Raw genomic sequence first — 21,015 nt, forward strand, 5'->3', positions numbered from 1 at the left:
TGCAGACAGACACCTAATAGGATTTATAAAAGTGCCTAAGGGAGTTTGGGACCTAATTCCCATTGGCTGTCAATGGGAATTAGATGTGTAATCTACTTAGGCAATTTGAAAATCCCACTGGCTGCATCTTTTCATGGCTAAGTACCATTACAAGCCTTAGCCCTAATGAATAGAATTATTATTATACTTGGTTTCGTTTCATAAAACTGTGATCTTGGTAGGAAGGCTCAGAGGAAGCTTCACTGGGAAAAACTGCTCGGCTCCAGGCACAGATGGGTACCGTGGAAGTGTCAGGAAGGAATAACTGAGCTGCTGCAGCAGTCTTCAGTATCACCATTTTACCTGCCACTAGCCCAGAGAGCTCCCAGGGTGGTTGTGTGGTGGTCAGTTCGGCTTTAATGTGTGTCTGTCCTGCAACAAATGCAAGTAACTTAGTGAAGGAAACTTTGGCTCACTCACAGCAAAATAACACAGAAAACAAAACCAGAAGTGTGCAGAGGCCGTGACTAGACAGTTAAGCATTTCGTTTTTCTTGCAAAAAAACTGCATTGGATTCGTCTCAGCTCTCCATGGACTGAATTAAGTCCCATCTGGTACTGGAGAGGCTTCAGAGCTCTGGGCAGTACGAGGACTCTTGGGTTCCACAGACATGGGCTGCGGTGCAAAGTTTAACTAAACAACAATCTATTCCTTTCCCTTTTCTCGTCAGGCATGGACTCAAAAAAAAACCAAACTTCCCATATCTATACAACCGTTCAAAAGCTGTGAACAGCCTGGTTTCCCTGGATTTCTACAGGATGTTGTTTTCATTAAGCCAAACTCAACCCCCTGCTAATTGTTTATCCACTTAACTTTATATACCTAGAGTTCTGTGGAGAGAGTTGGTTCAGCATACAAAGGGGTCTGAATGGGTAATTCAGGTGGGAAATAGCTGGGAAAGAAAGTAGTCTGAAGCTGCAAGAAGATACTAATTATTTATAGGGTTTCCATGAAAAAACAAGGCGATTACAATACTTTTTGAACTTAGTGGAGTTTTAAAATACTCTTTGCTGATATAAACATTGTGTTGATTAAAAAATTCTTGACACTGAAAATTGTAACAATTAAAAACAATTTTAAAATGTTAAGTGTATTTCTGGGTGAGAACCTTGCTTTGAATCAGTGTAATCCTTGACCAGATAACGTCATATACACGTAGGTAGTGGATGCTCCACACAATGACTTAGAGTGACCAAAAACCTGGCTGAAGTCTTTAAGCACATGATTATGAACTTTTTGTCATGTCTCTCCAAGTGGATAGAGAAGAAACCTGAGGGCTGCGAGGAGATGCGGTATGATCTGGTGTGGCACAGGGAGCTGCACTCCAGAGCGTGCAACAATAATTTTGCAAATGCTGCTTGTTACGATGCCACTGCTTGCATTTCCTATAGCGAGTGGTAAGAACAAGCTAGGACATGATTGCATGCCAGCCTGGCACTTAAAACATAGCACTTTTCCTGAGTGTCATGCCAGAGAACATGTCCCAAGGCAGGATTTCTTAATCTCCTGACCAGAACCCTTGTTTACCATTTCAGCAGCTATACATGCCCAGAGCTAAACACAGCCGCTCTGCTGTGCAGGCTGCTCTTGCCTGAAGTTCAGTGTAGTTGTTTGTGGAATCAGAATAAGAAGGGCACACACTGAATGTGATTGCAGTGCCTGCAGACACACCTCAAAGCAACGTCCTGTGAAAATGGGCAAGTGGCTAGGTGCAGTCAGTGCTGGGGACCGGGGTTGTCTCAGCAATCACCAAGAGCCCACACGAGGCTTGGCTGTAGCCAACTGAATTCAGTTTCAGCGCAGAGTGTTACTGCCTGCTGAAATCTTGCCACAGCTAGAGTTTCTTCCCAGCACACCCATTGCTGAGCAACAATGTGTGTCCTTTCCCAGAGAATGGGATCGGCCCAGTCTGGCTCTTGAGAAACACACCAGCTGCACTTGAGAGGATGACGGGATGAATGCTGAAGGAGCTCTGCAGACACAGCAGAATGCTGGGTTTTCATAGCTACAGGCAACTCAGCAGCAGGATCCCTTGTGTGGCAGAGACACCCTTGCCAGAGGCGATGACATTTAGGTGCAAGAGGGAAAAGGGGACACACCATTCCAGGCAGGAGAGGGGAGGTGGATGTACAACTGATCTGTAGGAAGGTCAGCCAGCTGCTGCTTTTTTTTTTTTTTCTTTTTTTTTCTTTTTTTTCTTTTTTTTTTTCTAAGTCTATTTGATGCTAAAGAACTGGAGGGGTGTGAGGACTAACTGCTTCCTGGCACAGAATCCATAGTCATTGTGCAACATTCCTTTCAGCTCAGCTTTGCTGACATGCTTCGTTCTGACCTCAAATATCTCAAGTTTTTCCAGTCCTGAGTTCCTCTGCAAGCAAAAAGCCCTGTGTCAGTGGTACTGTGCCAAAATACCTGGGGAGCTGGGCCAGACTGGAAAGACTGGGCTGGTCTTCCTATGATCTCAGGCAGGGGGTCGAGCTGTGCTGCAGTTCTGGGAGGTTGGTCTCCAGCAGAGAGGAACAGGCATCAGGTGGGCTGTGGAGGGATAGTTCGAGTGGATGCGTGAACAGCACCGACTGCTAGCAGGCAAATGGCTCAGTTCCTTTTTTTTCCAGTGGAAAATATTTCAATAACATTTTTTTCGTCTTTTCATCAACATTTTTCTTAGATCCCTTTTCATTCTCTGAATAAAAGGAAATCATCCTTGACAAAATAATGGGTGAACACTGCCGTGAAAAAGCCAGCTCCCACTGAATGTCCCCTGCTCTTTTAGTAGACATTTTCCAACAAAGTGTAACAAAGGCTCTGGAATTTCATCCGTCCTTGAGTGTGCTCCAGATGAGTTTTACTTGGAGTGGTTCATGTTCCTTCCAGTCTCTGCTTTTTTTTTTTTTTTTTCCCCCACTGTTAGTCTGATTCAGCATCCTTTGAAAAGAGTGTACATCTTTCTGGTGACTCCATCAGGACTAACTGAGCTGTATGCACAACACAGAGGAGGCACAGGTTCCAGTTTCTCCTCATCTCTTCACCTCCTGGTAGTGATCACAACAATCTTCACTTTACCTGGTGTTTGTCTGTCTTGGTTGGCAGGCTAGAGAACTAACTCCCCTGCCTGGCAAGAGGTTTATAACCCTTCATCTGAATGTACCTCATACTTGGGATATTTCCTAAGTTCTTTTCCTTTCTTTTCATCCACTTTCCTCTTTAATCAGTGAGGAGAAGTTAGCTGACATCTGGGAAAACCTGCCCAGGTAGTTTTATTTCCCTGTGTTTTCTCTGTTTTGACTTTTTCTTCGTTATTTTATTTGGAAAATGCCCTCAAAAAAGTGCTCATTTGCCCTCCCAGTCCCAGAGCAGTGTCTGTGTTGGTGTATGTGAACGTGGGCATGTACACGTATGCGTAGCTGGTGGTATCTCTGTGAAATCTCTCTCTTTCTCGTCTTTCCTGTTTGAACTGCATATCACAGCACATTGACTGACAACTGCAAACAGATGAATTACTATATATGGGGGAAAAAATCCAGCATTCAATTGACAGGATCATTATTTTACAAAATTGCTTACCTGTAGCTGTAAAGAGTAGCTCATTTCTCCAGAGGTCTTAAAGGAGCCATGCCGGAGATGCTGGGGAGGGTTTGATAACGTTACTTGTTTATGCTCTTTGAGAGTTCTGCTTTGTCTTTGATCTGTGTGTGGGCATCTGTATTTACCACCTTTACTCACCATTTCTTGATCATGTTAGCTCTTTTAAGGCTCTGCAACGGTTCTAATGCTTTTTACTCAGATTGCCCTGTGCGAAGTGTTACTTCCGGTTTGGAAAAGGGAATACTGAGACACGAAGCTCTGCAAGGTCTAATACCTCCTCCTGCCTTGTTGCCTGTTCAGTAGTTTTTGACTGCTGGAACTCTTCCCAGCAGCTGAAGCTGTGTGACATAGAGACTTCACTCAACTTTAGCTCAAGGGGCCTGGGATTCATTTGAAAGTCTATTTTTGATTAGCTGGATTTAGCTAGTCAAAGTTTACACAGCTGTGGACAGATGCAGCTGTGCCGGTGGCAGACGCTGCTGTTCCCAGGAGACCATCCTTATCTACCTTGCCAGGGGTTACCGTCAAGCCATTCTGCCAATGAAACACCCCAGGAGTGGTCCTGGATTCAAGCAGTACCAGGTGGGTGGATGGATGAATGTGTAGATGGAGGATGAACTGATCCAGATGATTTTGCAGGAAGCAATCTAAAGCCCACTCACATAAGCCTGCTCCATCAGCAGGCCTACAGAGGGGAAGGTGGTGTAGGTAGGTCAGAGTTGTACAGCTGGGGTCTCACACTTGTACAACTACATGGAGAAGAGGACCTCTTGCTGTTTTAAGCCATGAAATAACCTTTATTGGTTTCTGCTTCACTCTCCTCCATGCTTTGCCAGGGCTGGTTAGAGCAGAACTGGTGAAGGTGTCCCTCGTTGCATGCATATGCTGGGCAGACAAAGTGCTTGGCCCTCCTCCTGCCCTGTGGAGCGCTGTGGAACTGCAAAGCCTAGAGATAAGGCCAATTCACATTATGAGTGAAAGTGGTAAAGTCTGACCAAAGGTCAGAGAGTGACATGGAAACCATCCAGAATTAGAATTGATTATTTTTAGCAGGCAGTTCTATTCTTGAGCATTGATTGCTCTGTCTGGTTTGCTCTAGCACTGGGGCCACTCCTCCTGAATGCATAACGTGAAGGTTGCTCTTCGAAGAATCAGGGTGGTAAAGGATTAATCTGTACTCCCAGCAAACATACATGGTGCAGAAGAGAAAAAAGATTTGTCTGTGCTTTAAAGTAACTAAAAATTGGCAGCAGTAACAAAAAAGCCTTAAACTGATGGGCAAATATGGAAAGCAAACATATTTGCTCTGCTGAGCAGGGACAGATATATCTAGATAAACTAAGAGAAAGACTTCACTTTTGCTTAATCTTAATGGCATTTCAAGCCCACAGATTTCTGGAAATCTAGTGAAGGCCAAATCATGTGACATTTCTGGACAGATTTGCTGACCAAGGCCTTTGGGATCAGCTCTGAACTTTGGACGATTAGTCAAAGCGAAACGCTTTGGGTTTAGCTATTAACAGAGTGTCTGGAGCCCTGTGCCGAGCACCAGTCAGCTAAGTACAAAGCCAGTAGGGCTGACTGACTCCTGTGGGCCTTGCCTTCATCTCTGGTGCACTCAGTGTCTGCTTTGGGCTTTACCTAGGTCTCCTAGGGGAGAGGGTGTTTAATGGAAGAAGCCACCAAATACCTGCTACCCTGAAACCGTGCTACAGAGTCACTTGTTGGCACCTGCTCCTCACCCCTGGATTTACCAACTTCTCCCTCCTCTTTCACCCCACCCACAAGGTTGCTCCTTGTTCCCTTCTTCCCCCACTTCCAGTCCTGAGAATCAAAGGGTATCAAAGGCTGCCGCTATGTTTTGTCTTCTTCCAAACTGAGGGCTGCAGCTATGGCCTCTAGATCCAGGGCAACCCCTGAGCCTGGGCCTGGGCCTGCTCCATGCTGCTGGTACCCGGAGCCACGCCACTGCTCCTGCGTTAGGCTTCCCAAAACCACGGGCTGCAGTCACACAGCACAGAGCTGCCCTGCTTGGACCTGCAGGAGCTGGTTCACAGCTGGCAGGACTTCTTCCTTCAGGCTTAAATGCAGCTGCAGCACTGGAGCTCAGCTGCCCAGGGAAATGCTGTAGCCACATGAAAGCAGCGGTGCATTTTATCAAACTTCTGGGGTTCAGGTAGTCTGCAGTAATGTTCCATGGACATCCCAGAGCCAACTGTACTTCTCCGAGTGCCTGTTGCAGATACACACAAGGGCTCTTGATGGGAGTTGCTGAACAAGTACGATTCAGGCGTGCAACCTTCAGCAGGCCCAAGCATTCCTGGCATGAGGTCAAGGCTCTCAAAGCAGCTGTGCCCCTTTGCTAATGGTTTGACAAATAGGAGCATTTCTGCGTTTGTCACTGAATCCCCAGGCCTGTTGCTTTCATGTTTCCCAGGGCTTTAATTCCATGCCAGTATATTGGGCTGGCGGGGGAGAGAGGGAGAAGCAATGCTCCACAGATGGTCCAGGCTGGAATATCCTGGGAAGCATTAATCCTCTGAAGACAAATATTCCTTGAAGAGAGAGATATTAAATATGTGCTGCATTTCTACAAACGCTTTGAGCTGGCACAAGCTAGCCTTGCAACAACCTCTTTCAGAGGGAGGTCCACCATTCATTCCCCTTCCTCTGCCTCCCCCTTCCTGGCCCAGGGCTGCTCCGTTCCCCGTGCTGGCACTAGCACACACATGGCTGTGCAGTGAACCAGGCCAGGGAACTCTGCCAGGTTAAAACGAAGCAATTTCCTTTTCCCCAGGTTAGTTTTAACCTGGATGAGTTCCTCGATCTGGTTCACTGCAGGGCCACAAGAACACTTGCGTTGGCGCGAGGCAGAGGGAGAGTAGCAGAGGGAGCAAGGAGGAATGTGGGCTGGGGGTGTGGGAAGGAAGGGCCATTTCCTTCGGCAGCCGTGCAGGTTTATGCTGGCTTAGAGACTTGCTGTATCTGTGGTGTTAATTGCTGAAAATGATGTGCTCCGAGCTATGTGTCACTGCTGAAAGGTTTTCAGGAATAAAAGCTTCTCTCCCCTTTAACAGGGGAGTTTACTTAGGTTAATAGATTACAGTTTGGAGAGCTGGAGACAAAACTGTGTTCCCCAGGGTTATTATGAGAAATAATCAACAGTCTACCTAGGCATTATAAAAGGGGAGACGGAGGCAGTGGGAAGGGAAAATCTGTTTCTAAAATTATACAGCAGATTAGGACCAGAGCCACAATGACCTGGGATGTCTCCTTGCAGCTTGGTCCCCACCAATGGCTTCCCCGTCCCTGTCTGGCAAGTAGAAGACGTCAGTTGTCTGCTGAACTGCCTTCAGTTCCCACGTGGGCTGAGGGTCAGACTTATTATGCATTTATTTAAATACGAAGGAGAATAAGTCTTCTGAGTGGCAACTTGGTGGATGATTTGTCAGAAGTTAATTCATTTACCCTAATAAAATGGGAATTAATTCATAGAACCAAAGAATCATAGAATGGATTGGGCTGGAAGGGACCTTAAAATCACCTCATGCCATGCTCCCTGCCACGGGCCAGGACATCTTCCCCTAGATCAGGTTGCTCAAGTCCTCATATCTGAGTGGAGCTTTCTCTGGATGTACAGTGATGTAACTGAAGGCAATTCCTGAAAGCCTATAACAGGATCAGGCCTGTAATAGTACTTGATAGCAGTCTATGCAGGTATTCTGCTTTCCCAATCATACTACTGGTGTTCTACTACATTCATCTGAGGAGCCCATTAAGTTCTGGGGAACAAACTCTGCCTTTAATTTATAGCTGCAGCCAACAGGAAGATATCAGAATCTGACCTGTTAATGGAGAGATGAGCATCAGCAAAGATTTCCAGTGAAATATTTGCTCCTCCACAGCGGGCAGTTCTGGCATCAGTGGGGCTGTTCTGCATTGACTTGGTTTTCTCCAAGGTGAAGCCGTGTCCTGTTCGTTATGTTTGATGTGTGTGTACTTCACACTGAATCAACCTCTGTCTGTTGCATTTTGAAGGTGAGGTCCTCGTACACAGATTGTTATCAAAGGCATACGAATTTTTCCCCTTTTTAAGAAAAAAAGGTTAATTTTAGTTACTTTCTTTCCCTTTTCTTTGGTTCCTTAGAGAATTATTGTCTTCCACTGAGAAGATAATTTAAAGTGATACTTGACCATATTCCCATACCTTTTCCCACCTGAGGAGAGATGTACTTGAACTGATTTACATATTTATTGAATATATGTTCCTAGGATGGCCACACTGCGATGTCGTATCTCATTTACAGCATGTTCCTGCTGGCTCAGTAGCTTGTTAAAAGAAAGACACCGTAAAAAGAAAAAAAAAAATGCAATGCGTTATATGCAAACATAAAAGTGACTGAAGTATGGAGAGAAAGAGATAGATTGGCAGCCTGGAGACATAATAAGCTATTAAGCCATTTAAGGGAGGCCTGCTGAGTTTGTTGTTCAATTACTGTTAGTGATGAAGAATGTCAATAATTATGATTTTCAACCCTGTATGACATTTACATTTGTAAAAGTTTCAGAGACTGGCTTTACCAAAACCCAGTGAAGCTACTACAAGGAGCTAGGATGAGGCTCACAACACATTATTATTTTTTTAAGTAGTATGTGTATGAATGTGCTTGGGATATTTGTAGCCCACAGTCTTCAGTCAACTGTGGAGAGCTGGAGCCAACCAAAGCAATAGGACGGTCTGATCTCACGTCTGCGTCAGGGCCATGAAAACATGACCTAGGAATGGTAGAAAAGTGCCAATTTCATCTATCCATCATGAACACTCTGACCATAACTTGAATACGTTGAAGAGAACTTTATGTATGTTTTCTACTTTAGGACTGACTGTTAGCTGAATCTTTGGTGCTGTAAAAACTAGATACAACACCATATCCTTGATTTTAGATTGGAATCGTAGCTCTGCCTGTAATAAAATATCTGCATTGGACTTTTGCTAGTGGCTAAATTTCAGTCTCTGAGAGGTGGATCAGGTCAATTTTGTGTTTGCAAATTGCTAACAAGATGGCACTGTTTTGTTTGCTCCTCTCCCCCCACATTCGTATCTGTTTATCTTTCTATCTATCCCTTTATCTGTTTTTTTTTTTTTTTTTCTTTTTTTTTTTTTTCTTCTAGATTTAGAAATTTGATTTGTTAGAGAAAAAAAGAATTGGATTAACTCTTTAAATAGTGGTTATGAGATAGTCATTAGCATCTCTTGTTTTTTACATACATAGTTAATGAGAATTAAAGTGCCCTAGATGTTTGCAGTGACAGATTTATTATGATAAGAAAAGGTTAAAGGATTAAGAAACTCTGGGTTTGCAGAGGTTTTCTGGGGCAAGGTCAAGTAATCCCACAAACCAACTTTTCTATAGCCCCTGTTAGCCAGTGGAGATGACAAAACAATTAAGATGATCCAAAAAAGAGAAATGAAGGTAATTTTAAAATGCCATGTGATAATTTATCTGAAGGGTCTCATCGCTCCAGATTCATTTCCTATGCACCATAATAGTGTTGGTCCTTATAACTGTCTTTGGTAGTCAGACAGATATTACAGCTGAAATATGTAAGCATTGTGCTAAATTTTAGCATAAGTTATTGGAAGCTATAAATAAGATCTCACTCTGACTATTATCCTTCATTGATATATAAAATAGTCATCTGAAAAAAAAATCACAGATTCATTATAACATTAAATAACATTCATTTCCAACAACAGTGGGTCTTATACCATTGTTTTAATGTGTGTACTTCATGAAAGTACACACTTCTGTTATGTTTTCCATACGTAACAGTGTAGCTTAGTAATTATTCCTTATTTATGCTGGTACAGGTGAGATTAGAACCTGATCCCAACTTCTCAAGGGCTTACTGTTTATATTATGTCATCTCATATAAGTACTTTATGAAAATATATAACTTCTGAAAACCTTCACTTGGAAGAATTTGAAAGGATTCTTTCAGTGTCTTACACATCTCCACAGTTATTCTTTTTCAAATTTTTAATCAGCATGCCAATGAAGAAATTATCATTATTTTTATTTACTTAATGCCCAGATGATAAATGCTGTTGTAGGTAAAGGGAGAAAACCCCTTTTCACCCCCCCAAAAAATAATATATGTATATATAACTTGTTTTAAAGACGTAAGATGTTTTGTGTTAAATATTGCCAATGCTGAAAGATGCTGAAGGTTTCATTTGAACAGTTTGGTGCAAGGTTCTCTCTTTCAGCAAGCCTGTGTCTCAAACCCTGTTGTGTAATGGCTCTAGCTGCCAACTATTTTGAAAAATAAACTGCCTAAGTTGGATTCCAGTTAAGCAATCAGCTTTAATAGTCTGGAGAAAGGGTGAGCAGCTTTGTTCCTCTTCTTTGAAGTCTGGGTTAACCTCCTTCATTTCTTTGTAATCAATTTGGTTCGTAGAGAAAGCCCTCCTTGTGCTAACCACGCTGCTTGGACCCAGTGCGCTGCCCAGCTCCCAGTGCGGTTGGGTTGTGAGTGTGTGTGGCTCTTGTACCAATCAACCCCGATCTTTATGGAGGGTTCTGGATTCCACAGGAAAGCAGTTACACCTGGGGAGTGGTTTCACAGTCATCTGGAGCTGATCTACATCTGCATGACGCCGAGAAGGCAGGTCTTCCCCTCCTATCTGTGTCTGGAGACAGCTCTGCCAGCAACGTAAGGATCTCCTGGAGCATGGTCTCACTATAGCCTGAGCTGGGCTGTGCTGGGATGTGCACAGCCTCTGGTTGTGTGTTCCTTCTGCGCTCGGTGGTGTTTCAGAGTTCGACTTAGCAGAAACTAATGTATCTTCTCGTTATAGGGTTAGTTTTCTGCCATCTTAGTGAGCTGAACTGGCTTGGGAAGGAGGGATCCTGATGGGCACCTCTTCCTGTGCCAAGGTACAAATGCAACACACACAAGAGTTCAATATTAGCATAGATCTTGACAAAGAGGAAGTCAGACCTTGAGCACAACAAATATGTATGACTCAGTCATTCATTCACCTTAGGACTTTCTTATTTTGGTTATCCAGTACATTTGTGAACACAGTTGTATTTACTTCCTTGTTTAAACACCTATCTTGCTGTTGTCTGGGACACTTCTGCTCCCTGGTCTGGCAGCTGACAATTCATTTCCTTCTGCTGAGGGTCATCACAGGCTCCCCAGGGTTGCCAGAACAGAGAAGAGGGTTGCTAGAGGCTCTTTCACACCTCCTAAGGGAAAAATAATCAAAACTGGTCACAGGGGGAAATGATTCTTCTTGGAAGTGAAAAGAGTTAAATCAGGGTGGGTGCTTCCTGGCATAAAATGCAGTCCATGAGAAGTGACTGCTGCAGAGACAGGGGTGTCTCTTATTAGGGGTTTCTAAGCACCACATCTCTGCTTGCTTCTGTCTTACAAGAGTATACAGAAGATGACAAGTATCTTTTGCAAGAACTGCATCTGTTTACTGCAGGACTTGTAGAGGAAAGCAATATAGCCTCTCTGTTTTCCCTCTGAAACTGGGATTGTGAAGCTATTGCCTCACCGAAGGAACTGCCTTGTACAGGAGTTACAGCCAGGGCTTGGGTAAAGGGCTGATACCCATCAACACATTTTTGGTGTCACTGTGCTGTTCCCCTCTATTTGAGCTGACAGCTGATGCCAGGACTTGGCTGCATCTCTTCGGCACCGAGAAGAGTTTGGATGTCAGATGCAGGGGAGATGGAGCGAGCTTGGGCAGCCAGGCGTGAGCGAGAGAAACAGTTGAGGAATGGCTCTTTGCTCCGGGGTGTGAGGTGCTGTTGCTAGTCTGACCTTTTGAATACAAAGCATTTGTCAGAAATCCAGAGAAAAGCAAGCCTAACCAGTCAGGGTGGCTCTGCCTCTCTTTTAGAGAGAAGCTGGTGTATTCAGGCAGACACACCTACCCCCAGGCCCGACCCAGCCATTGTAGGCGAGTGTCTCTGACGAAATGATGAATGGGGTTCATTCCTCATCTGGGGATCTGATACATGGCACATCTCCTCCAGTGTGTGACGGGTCACAGGCTGCTCTGTGTGGCAGAGCAAACAGGCTGAGCAATCTTTACCTCCATCATGCCAAGTATGCTTTTTCCAGGAGCCTTTTCTGCCACCTTTGTTAGACCTGCTTTGGGCTGCACCCTCCCAGGGGTCCTTGGAAACATTTTCAGCCACAGGGGCATGCATTGCACACAATATATGGGCACATTCCAGGCTCACTTTTAACTCTGCTTTCCTCCACTAAGCCAATCAAGCACGCAAATCTCTACAGATTAAGAAAGGCAGGACACCAGCCGGGACGGGCCGCCGTCTGTTTCCTGAGCCTCTCTCCAGCAGCATGCAGAACAATTTGCCATCCTTGCAGACCCTCAAGGCCACTCAGAGCTGCCTGTAAGTGCTGTGGTGATGAAGAATAGCAGTTGTTTTACAAGACCAGCTGAACAGGGAGCTGGGGCTTGTCTGATCGCTCCATGCTCGGCCCTGACATCTAGTGGAACAGCTGCACTACAGCATGTAAGAAGCTGGGGAGATCAGGGTTTGCCTCACTGCAAGGCTCAGTGGAGCAATCATTTCCTCTGAACGCTGGTTTATTTTATTGCACTTAATACTGCCAAAGAATTTGCTGTGGAAGAAAGGAGGAGGCCCCAACGTGAACAAAGGGCAAACCCTACGGGTAGTCTTTTTTTTTTTCCTTTTCCTCTAAATATGAACTTATTTTGCTGCCAGGTGAATGATCTTCTAGCTGCAGCAGAAACATCAGTTTCACAGTTACTTCTTGATTAACACCATTAAATGAAAACCAACTGTGACACAATCCCAAGAGAGCACAGGGTAAAACTGTCAGAGAGCTCATAATAAACCCTGTGAAAAATGCAAAATTGCTATGGGCTAAATTTTCCACCCGGCTTCTCCGAACACAGCTGTGCTACTTGTAAGTACAACTGCTTGCACATGCAGCCCGTGCTCTGTTTTCACAGGTGAGGAAGGAGTGCTCAGTGCAAGGAAACATTCCGCGTATATAAAGTGGATTTTTCAATTACTCGGCTGGAAGTGATGCACGTAATTGTCTTTCATAAGGAAATGCATAAATACCTCTTCGCAGCTGAGCGGATGAACTCTTGGAAGGCTGTCTGCTGGATGTTTGCAGTGCCCTTTGTGTAGGAGCTAAAAGCGTTGCAGTGACAGTGACAGCACAGGGGACCTGCTCTTATCGAGGTACAATAGGAATCTCTGTTTGTAAAATTTAGAGACTGGGCATTTGTGGTGCTTGATCATCAATCAGCACTGGCAAATGGAGTTTCCCACCGCCAGACAGCCCTGCCAGGGGCTGGGCTAAGGGGTTCATGTCTGCTCAGCCCCAGCTTGGTGTTGGCATTCCCGCAGGCAGCTCACGTCTTCACAAAAGCCAGAACCCATCCTTGTGGCTCCGGCTTTGCCTGCGTCTGCACCTGGGAGCGTTCCTCATGTTCCCTGCACGGGGGCGGAGGCTTCCAACAGGGGAATGGAACAAGGGGCAGGAATCCCTTAATTTACCCCAGGAATTCCCAGTCCAGGGTTGGAGGACTCCTCAGAGATGTCAGGTACCAGTGATGACAAGGTTTACTGCCTACCCCCTGCCTCTGCTTGAGGGGCTCTCCTTACTTCATCACAAATGCCAGCAGACTTGGTTCCTGTGCTGGTGCTGGTGGCTGGTGACTTCCTAAACTGCTTTCAGCAGTGTGTCTAGACCCTACAAATAGGATCTGAGACAGCTGAAGTGAAATCAGAGCCAGAGCTTTTGTAGCCTTTGAGTCTTTGCTGCTTTTTGCTGCTTGATTCTCCATCAGATGAGGCTGTGACACTGAGTGCCGGGGGACATACCCGATGGCTCCTTGTGTAGGGGAAAAGGCAGCGGCAGGGAGTCCCCATGGAACCGTGGCATCTCTGCTGCTAATGTGCTGGGCAGTGCTGCTGTCTCAGGGCCATGGCTTCTCCTGGTGGGTTTATTTAGGATTTGCACAGTTTGATCACTGCACAAGTCTTAAACAAGCAATTAATTGAGATTTTAATAAATGGTCACTGCATGCTAATTGAATACCCACTTGATTATTTAAAAATATTATGTGAAGTTTGTGTAATTGGTTACATTGGTATTAAATTAGCATATAAAATCTCCTGCAACTCTCATATGATTTAATGAGGCTGTTATCGTGCGTGAATAAAACGGTGATTGATGAGTGAAAACCTCTTTTCCGAGCACGGAGATTCTTTAATAAGGTCAGGAATATTTCTGACACGTACTGAGTTACTCATGTTATGCAGGTCACTTTTTGACGACAGACTGACCCATGTGTATAATGAGGGCTTGGGGGCTGAAATGGATTCCTAAGTAACCCAGCATGTGACTGGATTTGGACCCACAGACACACAGCAGCTCGGGAAAAAAGAGAGGTCACTGCTCTGTCCTGGCTGAACTCCTCTTCTTTTAATTGTCAGGCACTGAAAGGGCCAGAGCTGTACTTCAGGGTGCAAAAGAAGAGAAAATATAAAAGGCAAACCAGTAATCTGGAAGAGGAGGATTTGAAGCTCTTCCTCACATTGCTCTAGTCCTGATGCCACTTCTGTCTGGCAGGTCAGAGCTGCCTCATGTGTGGTCTGCCTTGGGCATGCTGGAAACCCACCGCCAGCCCAGGGACAGCCCGGCCAAACCTCCTTTCCTCTGGCCACAGCTCCTCTCTCCTACTGTTCTGGCAGGAGGAAGGTGGAGTGGTTTAAGAGACTCTCTGATGGCCGTTATGGGAATTGGCTTTGTGGTGTGTTGAACTGATTTGGGGCCACTGTGTGTGGATGGAATGGAAGAAGTAGATGGGACCTCAGCTGCTCTTGTTCTGTGTGGGGGGCAAGGGACACTGCTCTGCAACACCGTGCTAGAAGGGGATAGAGATTAGGGATTAGGGTTCACTGGTGCTTGGCATGAGGAACAGTCACAAAGGTAAGAACTGAGGGATGTTTGGGGGGTTGTCACTTCTACTCCATTCCTTGTGAGCTGTCCTGACTGCGGTGTAGTCAGCCACATAAGGTTAAAATATGGATGGTAGGATTTGAAGCAACTTAGCTCTGCTCTCCCTGCGTGGAAAGCAGATGTTCTCAGGTTTCCAGGTGCTGAGAAATGCTGTGTCAAGCTCACAGAAGAGCTTGCCAGGTAGTTTGAAGATAGCCAGTTTTCTCATCTCCTGGGCACACTCCCAAGCCAGTGTGCAGTGCCTGATACAAGGCAGACAAACATCTGTGAAGATTGATGTAGGTATTGCTGCTCCTGCCTTGGGGCAGGCGGATAGACTAGGTGATCTCCTGAGGTCCCTTCCAGCCCTTGTCTACGAGTGATTTCCTGGGGAAATGGTGCTTGTACAGCCATTCTGCTTGTCTATCCGCCCCTCCCCGGCAGTATTTGAGCCAGTTGGCCAATTTCAAGCACATTTGAACTCAGAGATACTAAATTCCTAGAGCTTCCTGGAAACCAGCAGCTGGGCAGAGAAGAAAGACCCAAATTAGTGCCCCCACTGAGCGATGCAGTTATAGCTCATCTTATTCATTCAGGATCGCAGCAGCCAGCTGGCCAGGCAGCGCATGTAGTGGCCAGCCTCCGGGCACAAGCAGAGCCTCAAAACACCCACGGCTCCTGCTGCCTCTCGCTCAGCTAACAGGGGATGCAGGGGGCAACTGCACAGGTTACTGCGTGGGATGGGAGGGCACCAGGGGACTAGAGGGCATGGCAAGGGCTTAGGGGGTGTGGAACATCATGCTGGAGGGAACTGAGCATCGCTAGCTGCTCTGCTCCTCTAACAAGTTGTTTATGGCTTCGTGGTTGTCCTGCCCACCCTCTGCGCTGTCTGTTAATGATCCCGTTCTTTAGATGCTTGGCAGAAGGTCTAACTTAAGAGAGATCAAGCAGCAACAACACATTGTCCAAAGCTGTCCGACTTCTCCATCTGGTGATTCCTAGTCTAGCCCTGTGCTCACTCCGAATTAGGAAACATTATTGGGAAGGTGTCTGGGAGTATGTGGGCATGTAGTGGGAATAGCTGCTAGCCGGGAGGTTAAGAGTGAAGATTATTTACCTAAGGATGTGAGACTGTGCATGTCCATGATTCCTGGGAATATACTGTTTGTGCTCAATGTGGGAAGGAAGTAGAAAATGTACCCAGGTTGATATTTCTGTTGCCACACATCTCCACCCCTCTGGTCTGGGCGCAGCAGCAGAGCAAACACGCGGGTTCCCGGTGCCTGTTTGTGAACGGCCTGCCCAGGCCTGCCACTGCTCTGCACATCTGGGGACAAAGTTTGAAAACACAGCTTGATTGCATTCCTTCTAGAGGTCTGATTCCTTATCTCCTTCCCTTCTGCCCACTGGCTTGGATTTGCATGCTTATCTCTTACATCCTTTTCCTGCCCAATAAAAATCCATTTTTGGGGCCGGATGCGTATGTGCCTGACTGCTGGCCTCTGCAAGGCTTTCTAAATACCCCTAGCTGTAAGCACACGTTTAACTGACTGCTCTTTGAGTTAGTATTTGTATCTATCTGCAATTATGGCAGAACCCTGCCACTTGGCGGACCTAATGAACTTGGATATCGCAAGTAATGGGCTCACCAGTTTGTTTCTGATTGCGTGTGGGTGCGGGGTACAGCCAGCTCATGCTGCTCTGTGTCACTGAGCAGGCTCTTGGCTGTGACTTGTACCCGTGTCTGCTTGAACATGAAGGGCTCAAAACGCAAGCTGTGCTTTTGATCATCCCTGAGCTTACTCCAGGGAGGAGCAGAGAAACTCAGTTGTGTGTTGATTCATCCTGAAAACCTTTCCTTCAGTTTGCCACCATAGCTCTCCTGCCATTGCCAGAGACAGAATCCCAAAATGTCTCAGCCCAAGGAACCACAGGGACTGCCAGGCACCAGAGACTACTGGAAGAGTAACGACCCTGAGCCCTGCGAGAGGGGACCAGCTTTCCCCATGCTCACACGCTCCAAGCTGGGGGTAGTTCTTGCTGCAGAGTGAAACAGAGAAGGGAAGAAATAAGGCAGAGCTCTTCAAAGTGATGAAGTGGCTCGCTCCGGGTCACACAACAGGATAGCGACAGAAGTAGAACCGAGCTTTCTTGATGCCTAGTTTAGTGTTGTTTCAGCTCAGCTGCCTGGCTTCCAGGATGTTGTGACTGCAGAGCCTACAGTCACTTACGCCTATTATTATTTGTACTTCTGTTGAAGTAGGTTTCTGGATTTCACCCATGCTGGTCTATCCTCCTGGGAAGTCAAATGGAAATGCTATCGTCTATAACGATCTCATTCCCCTGGCAATGCACTGGAATCACAAGCGTTTACGTTAGCTAAATATAGCAAAGAGGGACCTGTGGTTGATCAGTATTTCTCCCATTAGTGCTGTAGGTGGAACTGCACTTAATAGGAATTACACTAAATGGATATAGGAGACATGGGGATAATTGACCAAACTTGTCTTAAATGTGTTTGTGGAGAGAAAGAAGCCGCAAAATGACAGGCATTTTCCCCATTAGCCTCTATAGAGAAGTTAGCAGGCTCCGGGGGCCAGATTCTCAGCCAGAGGGACTCGCCGTTGCCTTTTTGTTTTCACCGGAATCTGGATGATTTACCCTCGATGCAAACAGAAAATTGGTGTCGCTTCAAGTATTAAATGTCTTAGGCTCACGGAAAAGTGAGGAAAAGACGTAACTACCACAAGCCCAGGTTTATTGTCATGAGTCTGAGCTTTTTAAATAGGAACAACTGAGCTTGCTGAATAGCAGAACGGAGGCTAATATGCCCACAGGTGTAAATGAGCACGCCACTGCACGGCCAGCAGTACAATTCTGCATATTATGCCAAGAAGTCGTTTAACACTGACTATATTATTTGCTTAATACACAACGTGTGTAAGCTGACAGGACCATTTCCCAGAAGGTATTTTCTAGTACCACTGTACCTGCAACTGCCAAATAGATGTGTCTTTTCAGGCTGCCCTCTCTACAAATGCAAAGCTGTTCATTTAAATGAAGGGGGACTTAATGCACCATTTATAGCTCTGCATTTTGCACTGGTATTTGCATTTAACATTGATTCCCTTTTATTTCAAAAGAGGTACTGACAGGATTTGTAAATTATTCCCAGCCACTATCCACATCAGTCTAAACATGAGAGATTTTATTTTTTATTTTTTCACTATCACCGTTGGGGATTGTGCTAAACAGTAACCTCCATGCAATGGGTCTGGACTCTGACCCACCTCCAGTGAAGTCTTCTGCAAACATCTTTTTATACTGCAGCGTTCATCTTCTGCTACCACGTGTATTTCTCAGGTCTTGGGATGATTTTCCTTTGGGGGGAGGTTATACTGCAGTGAATTGACACAGTGCTTCAAACTCTTAATCCAAAAATAGAAAAATCTTGAAGTTAAACACGCTCTTAGGATTGAAAGAAGGAGCTTTATTTTTAAGAAACTTTCTAGCCACTGTAGTGACAGGGAAAAATAACATCCAGTTATGCTTTTTTTTTTTTTTTTTTTTTTTTTTTTTTCCCCCAAATGTCATGCCAGTCTAATGATTCTAGGACCTGAGTCATGATTTTGGAATGCTCCATTGACTCCACTGGAAATTAAGCACTTCAGGTTGAAGTGCTTGTATAAGTCTTGTCTTGAGTAAGATTAGATTTATACTTGTGCTTAAGTGCTTTGCTGATCTAGGGCCCAATTAAGTTAAATATGATTATTTTGTTTCCAGAGACAATCTCCTTTCACAAGTCTGCACCAGGCAGCTTCTGCAAAAGCATTCACCCTTAGGAATGAACACAGATGCCTTTACTGAGACCCAAATAAAAACTAAGCAATTTATTTTAAAGAGAAGCTGTATTTTCATCTTTTCTAATAAAAAAAGGAAACCTGATTAAACTCTTTACACTTATAAGTGCCCTACTTTCAAATCAGACCTGACACTAAGTAGGTTAGTGGGAGGGGAGCTTTAACAAATTTCCTGTAACAGAACTTGATGTGGTCCTGTGACCTGAATTTTCAGACTTAATCTGCTTTAAAGAACAGGCTCGAGCCTAAACGACAGTAAAACTCATGAAAGAGCTAAGTTAATTTAAAACAACAACACGACAATAACCCCCATCCCAAACAAGCAGAAGAACACAACCACATGGCCAGCCTGTAGTGATAGTACTTGTGCACGTGTGTGCATGAGTGTGTGTTCATGCCTTTTTTTTTTTTTTTTTTTTTTTTAAGGAAAAAAAGTTGCTATTGAAAGTGTTAAAGAAGCAAACCTGGGACTAAGCCCAATGCTACTGAAAGGGGCTTTTGATGATACATCCCCTGAAAAACTACAGTCCTCCCATAAGTCATCAGATATGGTATTGCAAAGGCATTTAAATGTGAGGTCCTGTCAAGTTATGCGAAAGCCCCATGATGTATGGCCCAAAGGAGTTTATCTTGCTCTGGGAAAAAAAGACCTTGGAACTGACACTTTATATTTCGAAGCCAATAAAAACATCTTAAAATAACGCCCCCTCCCTTCCTCAAAGAGTAACTGACAGTGAGAGAGAGAGCAGGGGTGGGAGAGCAGTGATCAGCAATGATTCAGTTTCTGGGTCTGAGAACTTTGTTGTGGGCAGTGCAACTCCAATGATTTATAATTAACTCCAACATGAAGAAGAAAATGCCAGGCTTTCATAACAGCACTACAAAAATAACCACATTCTCAGTGTTTTCAAAATTGGAAACAAATGTCCCAAGGAAAACAAGAGCTCTTTACAGCCCTATCCATGCTTTAGAGCAAGGAAAATACTGGAATTCAATCATGACCACAGATGATGAGCCAATATCATTTGTCATGGGAAATTCATCTGGGTAAAACAGGATTGCTCCATTACCCTTCCATCATTCTAACAAATAACTGGATTGAAATCTCTTAAATTAAAAGCAGTTAAGACCTTTTCTTCTTTCTGGCAGAGAAATGTTGTCATCTTCTGTACCCCAAGGACCTGAAAGTGAAAAGTGATAGAATTAAGTATGTACATTTCTTGCATCCAGCTCGTGATAGAAGATTCCTGGGTGCTGGCTGATCGTATGAGTGATCTTAGGTAACAGTTCTGTAAAGACACCTGATGGTTTGGGGGTCTGCGCCCAGCAGATTCTGGTCTGTGTGACTGTAAGTAGGGCATCCTATTTCAATTTGGCAATATATTACTTTTAAATATGGGAGTAATCCCAGTACAGCTCGTGGGGCTACTAGGCAGAGATTTAAGCATCTTGCTGACTCAGGACCTGAATTAGACAAGTAGCAGTGGCGTAAAGGTCCCCAGAGAATACCAGTGAAAATCCTGAACTGGGTCATGAGGAAGTAGTAAAGATGAAAAGTTTCTCTAAGGAGGTTTCACGAGGGAAGCCCTGAACAGATCATTGCTGGCTTCCATTATGTTAGCAACAGTCTTGTGCTAATGGATGTATTTTCTTAAAAATTACTCTCTGGGGTCCTGGGATTTTAGAAACCTCTCTGTCTCTGCCTCTGCCTCTTCCTCTACTTCTACCTCTCCCTCTTTTTCTTTCTCTGCCTCTCTGTCTCTGTCTCTGTTTCTATATCACGTAGGATCTGACTAATTTTTCCCAAATTCCAGCGCCTGTCCGTGCTGCACAGAGACATTCAGAAAGGAACACACAGCAAAACATTCTTTCTGAATTCCTTTCTGAATCCTTATTTTGTGGATCCAGAGGTGAGATGTGTCAGGGACATGCTCAGCACTGCACAGCTGTATCCTCTGGGGGCTTCACCGTTTTTATTGATATATTTCATGCTAAGTACTATACAGAATGTAGTCGTGCCAAGAAATGATGACAGCCCCTGACCAGGAGCGTTTACAGTATAAAAAACACAAATCAATAAAAGTCACGGCTACTACACAGCAGAGCAAATGCAACACTAACCTGACAAAGGAAGACAAAAGCAAATGTATAATGAAAACATCCTCTCAATGTGTTTTTTATACTCCAGTGACCCTATAGCTAGCATTTATATCTACAGCCACCTATATAGCTGTCATACGATTTCTGATAGACATAGCCCTGTTTAAGATGACAGTTTCTTTGGAGATACTTGAAAGGAAAGTGCTGTGATTCACGGTCATTATTATTTTGGTCCAGACCTAACATTTTTCTTTTTTTCTTTTACTTCTCTGCTCCAGTTGAACTCCTGTCAGATGCACCCATTGGAAACAATAAGATAAACCACCTCTGTCATTTACTTCCAATGTAGGAAGTCTTAACTGTGCTCTCTGTTCATTAGCACCCCTGGCTTTCAGAGCAACCATCC

General features: G+C 44.8%; 1 long non-coding RNA gene across 1 annotated transcript in view; it reads left to right on the top strand.

Annotated features, from left to right (window-relative positions):
• Window positions 1-1,964: 1,964 nt before the first annotated feature.
• Window positions 1,965-21,015, top strand: part of LOC311444266 — a 70,097-nt gene continuing 51,046 nt past the window's right edge. Inside the window, exon 1 of the long non-coding RNA XR_014697789.1 lies at window positions 1,965-2,187. This is a non-coding gene — a long non-coding RNA (uncharacterized lncRNA). The remainder of the gene's footprint in view (window positions 2,188-21,015) is intronic.

This window comes from Aythya ferina (genome assembly GCF_964211825.1).
Source record: "Aythya ferina genome assembly, chromosome: 14".
In the NCBI taxonomy this organism is placed as follows: Eukaryota; Metazoa; Chordata; class Aves; order Anseriformes; family Anatidae; genus Aythya; species Aythya ferina.